A 13790-nucleotide genomic window follows, 5' to 3' on the forward strand; every position below is an offset into this window, starting at 1 on the left:
TCAACCCAATAGGCTGGCCTCTGTGATTTCCCAGCCAGGAAAATAACCACTTCTTTCCCTTCATAGGAAGGCAGGTGACCCAGGAGATAGCACTTTGAAGCCCTTAATTGACCACTTCAAGGGACCTAATTGCTATTGAGTCTAGAAAGTCCCAATTTAACTTTCCCACCCATCTCACTTAATTGATGAGATGCCGACTACAGGACATTGGAAAGGTCTCCTCTGTGTAATGCTCTGGTTATTCAATTGTTGAGAAGATATTATTGAGCTACAAATGATTCAGAAAAGATTTACCAAGATGTTGCTGTGAATGGAGAATTTGAGTTATAAGGAGAGGTTGGATAGGCTGGGATTTTTTTCACTGGAGTGTAGGAGGCTGAGACCAGCTCAGCACTGTCCCCATGATCTGTCCTACCTGCCAATCTCCCTTCCCATCTATCCACTCCACCCTCCTCCCTGACCTGCCACCTCCATCCCCGCCCCCATTTATCCATTGTATTCTTTGCTACCTTCCCCCACCCTCCTCCCTGACCTATCACCTCCATCCCCACCCCCACTCACATATTGTACTCTTTGCTACCTTCCCCCCCCCCCTTTCTGACCTATCACCTCCATTCCCACCCCCATTTACCTATTCTATCTTCTCCCCAACCCCACCCCCATTTATCTCTTCACCCTGGAGGCTTCCTGCCTCTATTCCTGATGAAGGGCTTATGCCCGAAACGTCAATTTTCCTGTTCCACGAATGCTGCCTGACCTGCTGTGCTTTTCCAGCACCAGTCTGATCTAAAAACTGTAGGAGGCTGAGAGGTGATCTTATAGAGGTTTATAAAAACATGAGGGGTAGAGGTAGGGTTAATGATAGGTGTATTTTCACTCGGATGGGGGATTTCAAGATTAGGTGAGAGGAGAGAGATTTTTAAAAAAATATGAGGGGCAAATTTTCACATTGAGGGTGGTTCAAGTGTGGAATAAATTTCCTGAGGAAGTGGTGGATGTGCGTACAGTTAGAACATTTAAAAGACACTTGGATAAGTACATGAATAGAAAATATTTGGAGGGATATGTGCCAGGAGTAGGCAGGTGAGACTAGTTTAGTTTGGGATTATGTTCAGCACGGACTGGTTGGGCCGAAGGGTCTGTTTCCTTGCTGTATGGCTCTAAAACTTGATGACTCTTGTCACCATGTGCAAGGAGAGGATAGTTGCACTCACTGATTAAGCTCACACTGAGTCAGTGAGTGAGGTATCTAGGGTGTCTGTGGATGACCAGTAGATTGAGATGGAGAGGATATTGAATAAAGCTGCAAGACAGGAAGTACACACAAATGCCAGCAGATGAGGGAGCCATTTAAGGGAGCTTAGCTTTATCAGATGTTTCCACAACTAATCATCAAGACAAAGGAATCCACTATGTCAGTTATGCTTTCTGGCCAGGACCAGTGCGACATTATGTGGAAATATGGCCACCTTTTGGCCTGTTTGTCAATGTAGTGCTTCAGCCTGCAAGATGAGCCAATAGCGTCAAGCCCAAAGTATGTGTCAATCCTGCCAAGAACATTTCCATTGAACCAAATGGGGAAATAACTGAGGCCAGTTTTTATACAGCTGTGCATCCACAGTGAGAATAATTAGGCTGCCTGTTACTTCAATATAGCAGCATAGAAGGCCTTTCCGCTGAACCAGTTGTGACTCTAAACCGAAAGTGAAAAACTACAGATGTTGGAGATCTGAAACTAAAACAGAAATCGCTGACGAATCTCTGCAGGTCTGGCAGCGTCTGTGGAGAGAAAGTAGAGTACATGTTTCATGTTTCTTCATCAGAACTGACAGCAGTGAGAAAAAGGTGGCATTTATTGAGATATCACAGAGTGGAGGGGGGATATTTGACCTTGGTAATCATTTTGAACTCCTGCCCGGACACACACCTATGTGACCTGGTGACCAATGGGAATCTATTGAAGATCAAGTGACTGGTTTCTCACTTTGACATAGAAAAGAGACAGCTCTTTACTGGTTCTTGAAGCTTTGGAGAATAAGATAGACCTCAGCTGCTGCTGAACAGGATTGCTTCTGTGTTGTGTGGGAGAGAAATAGATTTCTGTTCAAAAGGATAATGGAACAGATAGAACTTCTGGAGATTTAAGAAGCAAGGAGTTAGTCATTCCTGCAATACTGGCGGAGTGCAATGATCTTCCAAAGGAACTGGATGTTAAGCCTGGTATCAGGAAGACATGATCCTATTGGAAAGCTGGGAGCAGGTTGCAATTTAGCCTTCTCTGTCTGAAGCGCAATATACAACAAATGGAGTTGTGAGATCTATCTCAGTTGCTTTAGCTTGTTAAATATCTTTTTCTGTGGCTTTGTTGCCTATAAATTAACATTTGATTTGTACGTGTTACCCGAAGGATCTTATATTTTGTAATCTTGTCCTTTGGTTGTCTCACATGGTCAGAATTAATCTCTTTTTAGATGTTTTCAGTCACCACGGGGACAGTAATATCATGAAGACACTAATTTGTGCCTTCAGTGAATTTTCATCAGCAGAGCAGTCATTCACCTACTCCTTGTCTTGTCCCTACCGTTATAGTATTGTACAAAGCAACAGACAACTGCCCATTTTGCACAGACATAGTAGAATTTCCAATCGTTGAAGAGTAGGAATTTGCTTCTTTGTTCCTCAAGAAATGGAGTCCTTAAAGAAATCAAATTTATTCAAACTATTAAGATACTTGTTAATCTTCTTTATTTTGCATGGTAGACTGGTTAGCAGGGTTAGGTGACATGGAATCCAGGGGGAGCTAGCTCATTGGATGCAGAATTGGCTTGAAGGTAGGAGACAAAGCATGATGGGAGATGGTTGTTTTTCAGAATGGAGGTCTGTGACCAGTAGTGTATCGCAAGGATCGGTGCTAGGTCCACTGTTTTTCATCAATTATATAAATGATTTGGATGTGGATATCGGAGGTAATGTTAGTAAGCTTGCAGATGACACCAAAATTGGTGGTGCAGTGGACAGTGAATAAGATTACCTTAGACTACAACAGGACTTTGATCAGAGGGGCCAATAGGCAGCAGAATGGCAAATGGAGTTTAATTTAGATAAATGTGAGGTTTTATATTTTGTTAAGGCAAACCACAGCAGAACTTATATACTTAATGGTAGAATCCTGGTGACTGTTGCTGAGCAAAGAGACCTTGAGGTGCAGGTGGATAATTCCTTGAAAGTGGAGTCGCAGATAGTCAGGGTGGTGATGAAGACATTTGGTATGCCTGCCCTCATTGGTAACTGTATTGAGTATAGGAGTTGGGACGTCATGTTGCAGCTGCATAGGACATTGGTGAGGCCACTTTTAGAATACTGCATTCAACTCTGCTCTCCTTGATATCGAAAAGATGTTGTTAAACTTGAAAGAGTTCAGAAAAGATTTACAAGGATGTTGCCAGGGATAGAAGTTTTGAGCTTTAGGGAGAGGTTGAACAGGCTGGGGCTGTTTTCCCTGGAGTGTTGGAGGCTGAAGGGTGACCTTACAGAGGTTTATAAAATCATGAGGGGCATATAGATTGGGTGAATAGCCAAGGTCTTTTCCCCACGGTAGGGGAGTTCAAAATTAAAAGTCACTGAAGGTGCAAATTGTTTCACACAAAGAGTGGTGCGTGTATGGAACGAGCTGCCAGAGGAAGTGGTGGAGGCTGGTACAATTACAACATTCAAAAGGCCTATGGATGGATACATGAATAGGAAGGATTTAGAGGGATATGGGCCAAATGCTGGCAGACAGCACTAGATCAGTTTAGGATATCTGGTCAGAATGGACGAGTGGATCAAAAGATCTGTTTTCATTCTGTATGACTCTATGAGTCTATCTTGCAATTCAATGCTCAGAATTCAAAATCTTGATGTCAACCAATGCCATTTCATTGAGTAATTTTGGAAGTGTGTGGAAATGTAATCTACTACCTTCATCATAATAGCAATGTACCATTTCCAACTCAACTGTCCAGCACCTTCATTAGCTGCCATTCAGACAATTCAATTTCATTGCTGAAACTAAATGGAATTGAGTGTAGTTAATCGATTGAAGAGGAGCATTTCAGGAGCGTCACTGTTCCAGTGTTGTCTCTGATATTCTTTCAATCCAGATAAAAAATGCCAGTCTGCCTACAGAGAGTTTATCATGTTTCTACAAAATTTCAGTCATGCTACAAGAATGATAAACAAAAAAGTACAGCCATGTCACTAGATTACAGACTTGTGATTGAAAATGCTCCCAATGGACTATCAGTGTTACTATATTGTTGGTCAGAAATATAGACCTCGCTGATACCCATTATATGATTAAAGGAGACTCCTGCAGAGGCTGGGTCAGTAACACTTGCCTGTAAAGTGAGACAGTCCTGGATTTCAGTACCCACATCCCAGTGGGCTTCATTAACATAATGGATAATCAGCAAACAAGTAAAAGAGTTAATGTCTTCAGGCAGCCCTCAATAAATGGCAGCAAATGAAAACCAAGGAGAGATGATGGAACTCCTCCTCCAACAGAACCTGCAGCCAAAGAGCTTATCAGGAATAGAACGTGATGATTGTGATCTTGTGGAATATAGTAATGATCCCATCTCTGCACCAGGAGACCTAGGCTCAGACCCAGGTGTATAATATCGTCTCTGAGGTGGTTGATTAGGAAGTGTTGACAGATAATACTTTTCTTTTAACAATGCCACATTCCTGACATCAACTGAAATGATAAAAGGTTAATTCACAAGCGTGTAGTGTTCTCTTGGTTTCTTTAATAAGATGTTAAGGCTGTATGGGACATTGGTGAGGCCTTTTCTGGAGTACTCAGTCCAGTTCTAGTCTCCCAGTTATAGGAAGGATGTTATTATGGTAGAGATAGTTATGAAAAGATTGATCAGGATGTTACCTGGAACAGAGAGTTTGATTTATAAGGAGATGCTGGATAGACTGGGACTTCTTTTCACTGGAGCATTGGAAGGTGAGGGGTGACTTTAAAGAGGTTTATAAAATCATGAAGGGTACAGATAAGGTGATTGAAGATGTCTTTGCCCTAGGGGGATTTCAAGATTAGAGTGCCTATTTATAAGGTGAAAGGAGAAAAGTTTTAAAAAGGCAGGAAGGGCATTTTTTTTTAGAGTGTGGAATGAACTTTCTGAGGAAGTGGTGGATGAGGGTACAATTACAACATTTCAAAATGCATTTGGGTAAGTACAAGAAGAGGAAAGGTTTGGAGAGATATGGGCCAAGTGCAGGTAGGTGGGACTAGTTTAGTTTGGAATTATGGTTGACATGTACTGGTTGTACCAAAGGGTCTGCTTCCATGCTGTATGATACAGTGACTCTATAAGGTAATAACAGAGAGGCATTTGGCAGATTTGTGATGTCATCATTTAAAATGGTACTCCGATCTGGGGTTCATTGCCTTCCTGTTGGTAATAGACAAGCAGGAGGCTGGAAGAGCACAGCTAGCCAGGCAGCATCAGGCGGTGGAGAAGTCCGATGTTTTGCGTATAATCATTCTTCAGGAATGGAGGCGGGGATAGAGGGAGTTGCAGATAAACGGGGGGGGGAGGGGAGGGGGAATGGTTATGGGTGGGGAGAGGGGTAGAGTGGTGAGGTGGTGATAGTTGAATACAGGTGGTAGCTATGACTTGGTAGATTGATAGGGGGAATGAATCCGGTTGGAAGGAAGGGTCTGTTAGAGGGATGGAAAGGAGGAGGCGGGACTGGAAAGGGAGTCAAGGGATGAGTGGGAAGCTTATCTGAAATTGGAGAACTCAATGTTGAGTCCTCCAGGCTGCAGGCTGCCCAGGCTGAAGATGAGGTGTTAGATTAGATTAGATTAGACTTAGTGTGGAAACAGGCCCTTCGGCCCAACAAGTCCACACCGACCCGCCGAAGCGTAACCAACCCATACACCCCTTTTACCCCTTACCTAACACTACGGGCAATTTAGCTTGGCCAATTCACCTGACCCGCACATCTTTGTGACTGTGGGAGGAAACCGGAGCACCCGGAGGAAACCCACGCAGACACGGGGAGAACGTGCAAACTCCACGCAGTCAGTCGCCTGAGTCAGGAATTGAACCCGGGTCTACAGGCGCTGTGAAGCAGCAGTGCTAACCACTGTGCCACCGTGCCGCCCATGTTCTTCCTCCAATTTGTGGTCTGATTCACTGTGGCAATGGAGGAGGCTGAGGATGGTTATTTCGGAGAGGGAGTGGGAAAGGGAATTGAAATGGTACACAACATGCTGGCCGAGTCTCTGTTTTTGAAAATATTGGACCATGCTGCAGCTGAAACTTTAGTCCTGAGAACGGGCAGATTAGAAACTGACCAAAGCTCAAACATTGGAGGCTGTTTGGGAAACATCTGTCAAGCATCCTTTCTGGAAACCAAACACCCAGACATCCATTTTGGCGGTCGCAGGGAAACATTTTTGTCACAGCTGGAGGCCTCTCAACCCAAAGAAAGAACTCTCTCAATTCAATGTTAATGCTGACTATGATGTAATGTCAGGGCACTTCTGTTTGTGAGTTTTTGGATTTTTTTATTCATTCATAGGCCGGACAGCATTTATTAGGAGAAAGTGACCTTTCCAACTTCCTTCCAACGTATCTGCTCCACCCTGCAGTCTGACCTATCACTCCACCTCCATCCACCTATCACACTCTCAGCTCCCTTCCCCCCAGCCCCACCTCTCTCATTTATCTCTCCACCACCTTGGCTCACAAGCCTCATTCCTGATGAAGGGCTTTTGCCTGAAACTTGATTGTCCTGCTCCTCAGATGCTTACTGACTGGCTGTGCTTTTCCAGCACCATGCTCTCAATTCTGGATAGCATTTATTGCCTATCCCTGTTGCCCATGAGCTGTCTCTTGAATCCCTGCTGTCCATTTGCTATGGATTGACCCACAATGTGCTGAGGGAGAGAATTCTAGGATTTTGATCCAGTGATAGTGAAGGAATGGCGATGTATTTCCAAGTCAGGATGGTGAGCGTCTTGGAGGGCAACCTACAGGTGGAGGTGTTTCCATGTATCTGCTGCTGTTGTTTTCCTAGATGGAAGTGATTTTCTATCTGAAAGGTGCTGTCTGAGGATTTTTGTTAAATTTCATAAATTCTTATCATAGAATCCCTACAGTGTGGAAACAGGCCAATTGGCCCAACAAGTCCACACCAACCCTCTAAAAAGTATCCCACCCAGACACATTCCCTGCATTTACCCCTGACTAATGCATCCCTGAAAACTAGGGGCTATTTACCGTAGCCAAGTCACCTAATCACTGAGCCAATGTTCCATCCACTCTTTTTTTCTGCAAAGGATAGTGAAGAAAGCCTTTGGTATGCTTTCCTTTATTGGTCAGAGTATTGAGTACAGGAGTTGGGAGGTCATGTTGTGGCTGTACAGAACATTGGTTAGGCCACTTTTGGAATATTGTGTGCAATTCTGGTCTCCTTCCTATTGGAAGGATATTGTGAAACTTGAAAGGTTTTAGAAAAGATTTACAAGGATGTTGCCAGGGTTGGAGGATTTGAGCTATAGGAAGAGGTTGAATAGGCTGGGGCTGTTTACCCTGGAGTGTCGGAGGCTGAGAGATGACCTTATAGAGCTTTATAAAATCATGAGGGCCATGAATAGAATAAATAGACAAGGTTTTTTTTCCCTGGGGTGGGGGAGTCCAGAACTAGAGAGCATAGGTTTAAGGTGAGAGGGGAAAGATATAAAAGAGACCTAAGGGGCATCTTTTTCATGCAGAAAGTGGTATGTGTATGGAATGAGCTGCCAGAGGATGTGGTGGAGGCTGGTACAATTGCAACATTTAAAAAGCATCTGGATGGGTATATGAGGGATATGGGCCGGGTGCTGGCAGGTGGGACGAGATTGGGTAGGAATATCTGGTCGGTATGGATGAGTTGGACCGAAGGGTCTGTTTCCATGCTGTACATCTCTATTACTCTATGATCGTAAAAAAGGCTCTGTGCTTCCATTTGCCTACCAGTTCAACACACCAACCTGTTCCCCGGCCAGCATCTTCATCTCAGGCTTGCTGCAGTGCTCCAGTGAAAGTCAGTTCATGCTGGAATGGTGGCACCTCATTTCCTGCTTGGGAATTCTACAGCCTTCAGGACTCAATATCGAGTTCATCAATTTTAGGCCTTGAGGCACCTTCTACCATGTCCTTACCTCAACCCCAGGCTGCTTCCACACACAACTCATTGTCAGCTCCTAATGGCCAATATTAATAGCTATTCAGTCTGCCAGGTACGTCATTACCCATTCCTTTGTCTGTCCAACCGTTTCTCTCTTTTTTTCTCTCTGTATCTCCACCTATCATTTTCTCTCCCCCTCCCTCGATCCATCTTCACTATATATACCAATCGTTTCCCAGCTACAATCAATTCTGAAGAAGTGCCGCCGGACCTGAAATGTTAACTGTTTTCTGTCCACAGTTGCTGCCAGACTTGCTGAGTTGTCCCAGCAATTTCTGTCTTCATTTGTGATTTCCATATTCGGCAGCCCTTTGTCTCAGCCCCCTATAAGTAATCATCTTTCTTCAACATCTCGGCCCCTCCTTCAAACCAAAACTTCCACTCCTCTCAAATTACCATGCCATCACCAAACTCCCCTCTCTCCACAAGATCCAAAATCACACAATACCAGGTTGTAATCCAACAGGTCTATTTGAAATCACAAGCTTTTAGAGCATAGTCACTTTGTCAGATGAAGGCTACACTCAGAAAGCTTGTGATTTCAAATGAACCTATAACCTGGTGTTGTGTGACTTCGTCCAGAGTGAAAGTGAGAACTGAAGATTAGATTCCCTACAGTGTGGCAACAGGCCCTTCTGACCAACTAGTACATACGGACCCTCCGAAGAGTAACCCACCCAGACCCATTTCCCTCTGAATGATGGACCTAACAATATGAGCGATTTAGCATAGCCAATTCACCTAACCTGCACATTTTTTGGACTGTGGGAGGAAATCACAGCACCCAGAGGAAACCCACACAGGCACAGGGAGAATGTGCAAACTCCACACAGACAGTCACCCGAGGCTAGAATCGAACCTGGGGCTGTGAGGCAGCAGTGCTAACCACTGAGCCAGCATGCTGCCCATATGCTGGAGATCAGAGCCGATGAGTGTGGTGCTGGAAAAGCACAGGCGGTCAGGCAGCATCTGAGGAGCAGAAGAGTCAACATTCCAGGCATAAGCTCTTCATTCACCCTGGTCCATGTCTGTCCAACACCAGCACCTCCACATCATCTCTACAAAATCCTCCTACTTTGCTCGTACCCTGTATTCATCTATCCCTACCGCACCATCCTGTACTCCCTCCCCCACCCACCCATCCCCTTTATCTGCTGCTCCCCTTACACCCATCCCTGAAAAGGGTTACAGCTGAAACGTTGACTTCTTCACCTCCTGACACTGCCTGTGTCCTTCCGGCCTCCTTCCTGTCCACCTTGGATTCCAGCATCTGCAGTTGTTTTTGTGTCTAACTTTGCTAAAGCCATTATGCAAATACATGTTGTTAATATTGTTGAACACGGCTCTCATTGATGCCTGCGAAGCATAAACCACCTGATAATGGGAGTCTGTAAGTGTCTCTTGTTACTCAAGCTAAATCAGTCTTGACCACTGTTACTGCAGAAGCAATTGTTTTACATGTCAGAGCTCAGCAGCGTCTGCAGGGTATGATGCATCTCGAACTGGAGAAGCATATGCCGGTGTACTCTAAAGGCTAGAACAAGGAAAGCTTGTTTAAATAAGCACCTCCAGAACAGGAGAGGCTTGAGTAAATTGTCACTCTTAATCAGTGGAAATTATGCGACTTCTCCACCACTTAGACACTTAGGAAATGATGAGGTGTGAAATAGGCTTACTTAGATGAACAATTTGCCAATTCGGCTTTCTGCGAAAGGTGTCAGAGGGAACAATTCATCTACTAATTAAGCCTTTGCTGTGTTTATTGCATGATAAATGTGTATGACCCATACTTTATTTAACACAAAAGGCTCCTCTCAGAAACAAGGAGGGGAATTCTATTCTGTGCCTTTTCATACATCTTATTCCATTATTATACAATGTCCCAACTCCCCTGGTGGGGGAATTAAATGCAGTTAAAACACACCAAGAATTTCAAGTCCAACCAACATTTTTTTGCTGAGTTAGTTTATTCGTATGTAAGTCACAGCTGGATCTACACAATTGGTCCCATTGCCGCATAGCTGTGTGAGAACATAATCAGTCGGGGTCCAATGAATTAATGTTATTGAGTGACTCTAAGCTGGCACACATGGGTTTGGGTGCAGACTGAGCGGCATATTGGGAGAAAATGAGGACTTTCGTGCAAAACCTGTGGCTACACCCTACTCATCCCCACCCCCACCCCCACCCCCCACACCCCACCTCCGTCCAAGGCCCCAAAGGATCCTTCCACATCTCTCAGATATTTACCTGAACTTACACACACACATCATCCACTGCATCCGTTGCTCTTGATGTGGTCACCTCTACATTGGGGAGACAGGATGCCAACTTGCGGAACGCTTCAGAGAACATCTCCAGGATACACGCACTAAACGATCCCACCGCCCTGTGGCCGACCACTTCTTCTTTCACTACGCCAAGGACATGCAAGTCCTGGGCCTCCATCATCATCAAACCCTAACCACCCAATGCCTGGAGGAAAGACGCCTCTTTTTCTGCTTTGGGACACTCCAACCACAGGGATCAATGTTGATTTCACCAGTTTCCTCACCTCCCTTCCCCTAATCTTATCCCAGATCCAACTTCCAACTCGGCACCACCCTTTTGACCTGCCCATCTTCCTCCCCACCTATTCACTCCACCTCCTCTCCGACCTATCACCACCTCTGACCTTCAGCTACCTATTGCATTCCCAGCTACTTTCCTCCCCAGCCTCACCCCCCCCCCCCACCCCCCACCCCACCTCCTATTTATCTTTCAGCCCCCCTTGGGCCACCCCCTCATTCCTGATGAAGGGTTTATGCCCAAAACATCAACTCTCCTCCTCGGATGCTTTTCCAGCACCGCACATTTTGACTCTGAGAGCAGTTTGAGATGATTCCACAACCCATTCGTATGCACACAATTTTCTTTTAACCAAAACATCAAAGGGGAATTGTGTTTGCTTGTTGCTTTCTGAAAATTGAAGAGAAATGAACAATTTTATACCATACGCTTCCTGAAAAGCTCATGCTCCCTAAACATTTACTTGTGAGCTTGTGTGGTCATCCCTAAACAGCTGGAAGTATTAACTTTGTTTTAACCAGTGTCTTATGAAGTGGCACTCACAATAATTAAATGTCTCAAATACCACTAAGTTTACTGTATTATTCTGTCCAATTATTATAGATTTTTAATTTAGATATACTTGTTCAGTTGAATGGCCACATGAAAAAGCTAAAAGAATTGCAGATGCCGTAAATCAGAAACAAAAAGATAAGTTGCTGGAAAAGCTCAGCAGGTCTGGCAGCATCTGTGGAGAGACATCAAAGTTCCAAGGAAGGGTCATGGGACCTGAAAAGTTAACTCTGATTTTTCTTCATAGATGCTGCCAGACCTGCTGAGTTTTCCCAGTAACCTCTGCTTTTATTTCTGGAATATCAAAGATGATTCAATTTCGAGAGACAGGGCGGTGAAGAAGCCATCTGGCACACTTTCCTTCATTGGTCAGAAGGAGTATAGGAGTTGGGACATCATATTATGTCTGTATAGGATATTGGTGAGTCCACATTTGGAGTACTGCATACATTTCTGGTCACTCTGCTACAAGAAGGATGTTATTAAATTGTAAAGAGTTCAGAAAAGATGTATAAGGATGTTACCAGAGATCTTGAGTTGTAAGTAGAGGCTGGATCGACTGGGGCTTTTTTTCCCTGGAACGTAGAAGATTGATGGGTGGCCTTATTGAGGTTTATAAAATCATAGAGGGATATTTAGGATGATATGTCTGTTGCAACGAGTTCCAGAGATTCACAACACTTTGAGAGAAGAAATTCCTCCCTAAGGAAATAAAGGTTAAAACGTGCTAATTTCTCACAGCTGTTGGGTTTTCCAGTCAATGAAGTTGAATCATTGTAGGTTCATGATTGAAGTCCAGATCTGATTCCAATCAACTTGTGTTTGTTGAGAATTGCTCACAATTCATTTCTCCACAACCCAAAGTCTTCTGGATCTGTAAAACAGAATTCCAAGGCCACCGGTAATTGCTAGGCAACCATTAGCATTGGCTCCTTATCTTCTCAAAACCAATTACTCTCTTCTGCCTAATAATTAAAGCAATTAAAGCGTGCATTCTGCTTTTGTGTTCAGTAGCTACCAGGTGGGTCTTAGTCACATTCTTGGAATGTCATCCCAAGAAGTCACATGATCCTACTAATCCAGAAATATCCAAACAATTCCAACCCACCCAGCTTCCCCAGTCCAGGGGAAATGGTTATGTATCAGTACTACTAGACTAGTTATCTGAATACCCCAGATTAATGTGCTGGGAGTTGGATTCAAATCTCACCACAAGCAATCACATGAAAATCAGAAAGTTAAACAAAAGCATGCCTGATGTTGACCATACTGTCAATTGTCATAAAAACCCACTCATTAATGGTCTTATGGGAGGAAATCTTCCATCCTTACCTGGTCTTGCCTATTTGACTCCAGGCCTGCAACAATGTGGTTGATTCCTAACCCTCTCTGGTGCAATTAAGGATGGGCAATTAATGCTGGCCTAGCCAGTGACACCTATATCCCATAAACAAATAAAACATACTGATAACTGTATACCAAAATCTGGTTTAAGTGGATGGGAATTATAATTTTGGAGTGACATGAAGCTATAGTGTGTTGATAAAATACAGAAAGATCTTGTACTTGTCGCAATCCAGAGTGTTTGAAATGCAGTTACTTCTGTCAGCTGGAAAAAGCAGGGACCGTGCTGTGCACAGGAAAGTCGTGGTAGGGTAGTGAGGACTCCTGCTAATAGGCCAGGCACCGGCAACAGAGCTGGGGGGTTTCTGGTCAAGAGGTGAGTGTGGGTCCAGTACGGAACCCAACATGGGCATCTTGGCTGTGGCAGCAGTGAAGTGCTCAGCCCAGCGGTGAAGAGATGGCATGTGAAGATTGGTGACTCCGCCAATGGTGGGTACGGCATGGGCAGCTGAGGGATGGCAGCATAGGTGTCGTCGGTGAGCTGGCTCAGAGCTCAGGACCCATGGCAGAGGATGTGCAACGAAGATGGACTCTCTTTCACTTAGATCTTTTTATTCTTAAGCTATTCAAAATGGCACCGTATTGTGGCGACAGTTGAAGTTCTTCACTGTAAAATACAAATGACAATACATCATTCAAAACAAAAATGGAAACAGCAAAGTGAGAGAAACACTTCAGACTGAAAACAAGAAATGCTGAAAATCACAGCAGGTCAGGCAGTATCCATGGAGAGAGAGCAAGCTAACGTTTTGAGGCTAGATGACTCTCCATCAGCTGCGTACAGTTTCCAATATCTGCAGTAACTTGCTCAAAACACTCCGGATACAGGAGATCTGAAATACATACAGAAGGGGCTGGAGAAACTCAGCAACTTTGGAGAGAGGAACAGGGTTAACTTTTCGAGAGCAATATGACTTCTTTGGAACTGGCTCAGAGGGTAGCTAAGTATCTCCAAATAGCTTCTGTTTTTATTTCTGATTAAACAAGTTGTAAAATTAAGACATTATTTGACCTGCAACGTTAGTCAGTCCACA

The sequence above is a fragment of the Hemiscyllium ocellatum genome, chromosome 19 (genome assembly GCF_020745735.1).
Source record: "Hemiscyllium ocellatum isolate sHemOce1 chromosome 19, sHemOce1.pat.X.cur, whole genome shotgun sequence".
Classification (NCBI taxonomy): domain Eukaryota; kingdom Metazoa; phylum Chordata; class Chondrichthyes; order Orectolobiformes; family Hemiscylliidae; genus Hemiscyllium; species Hemiscyllium ocellatum.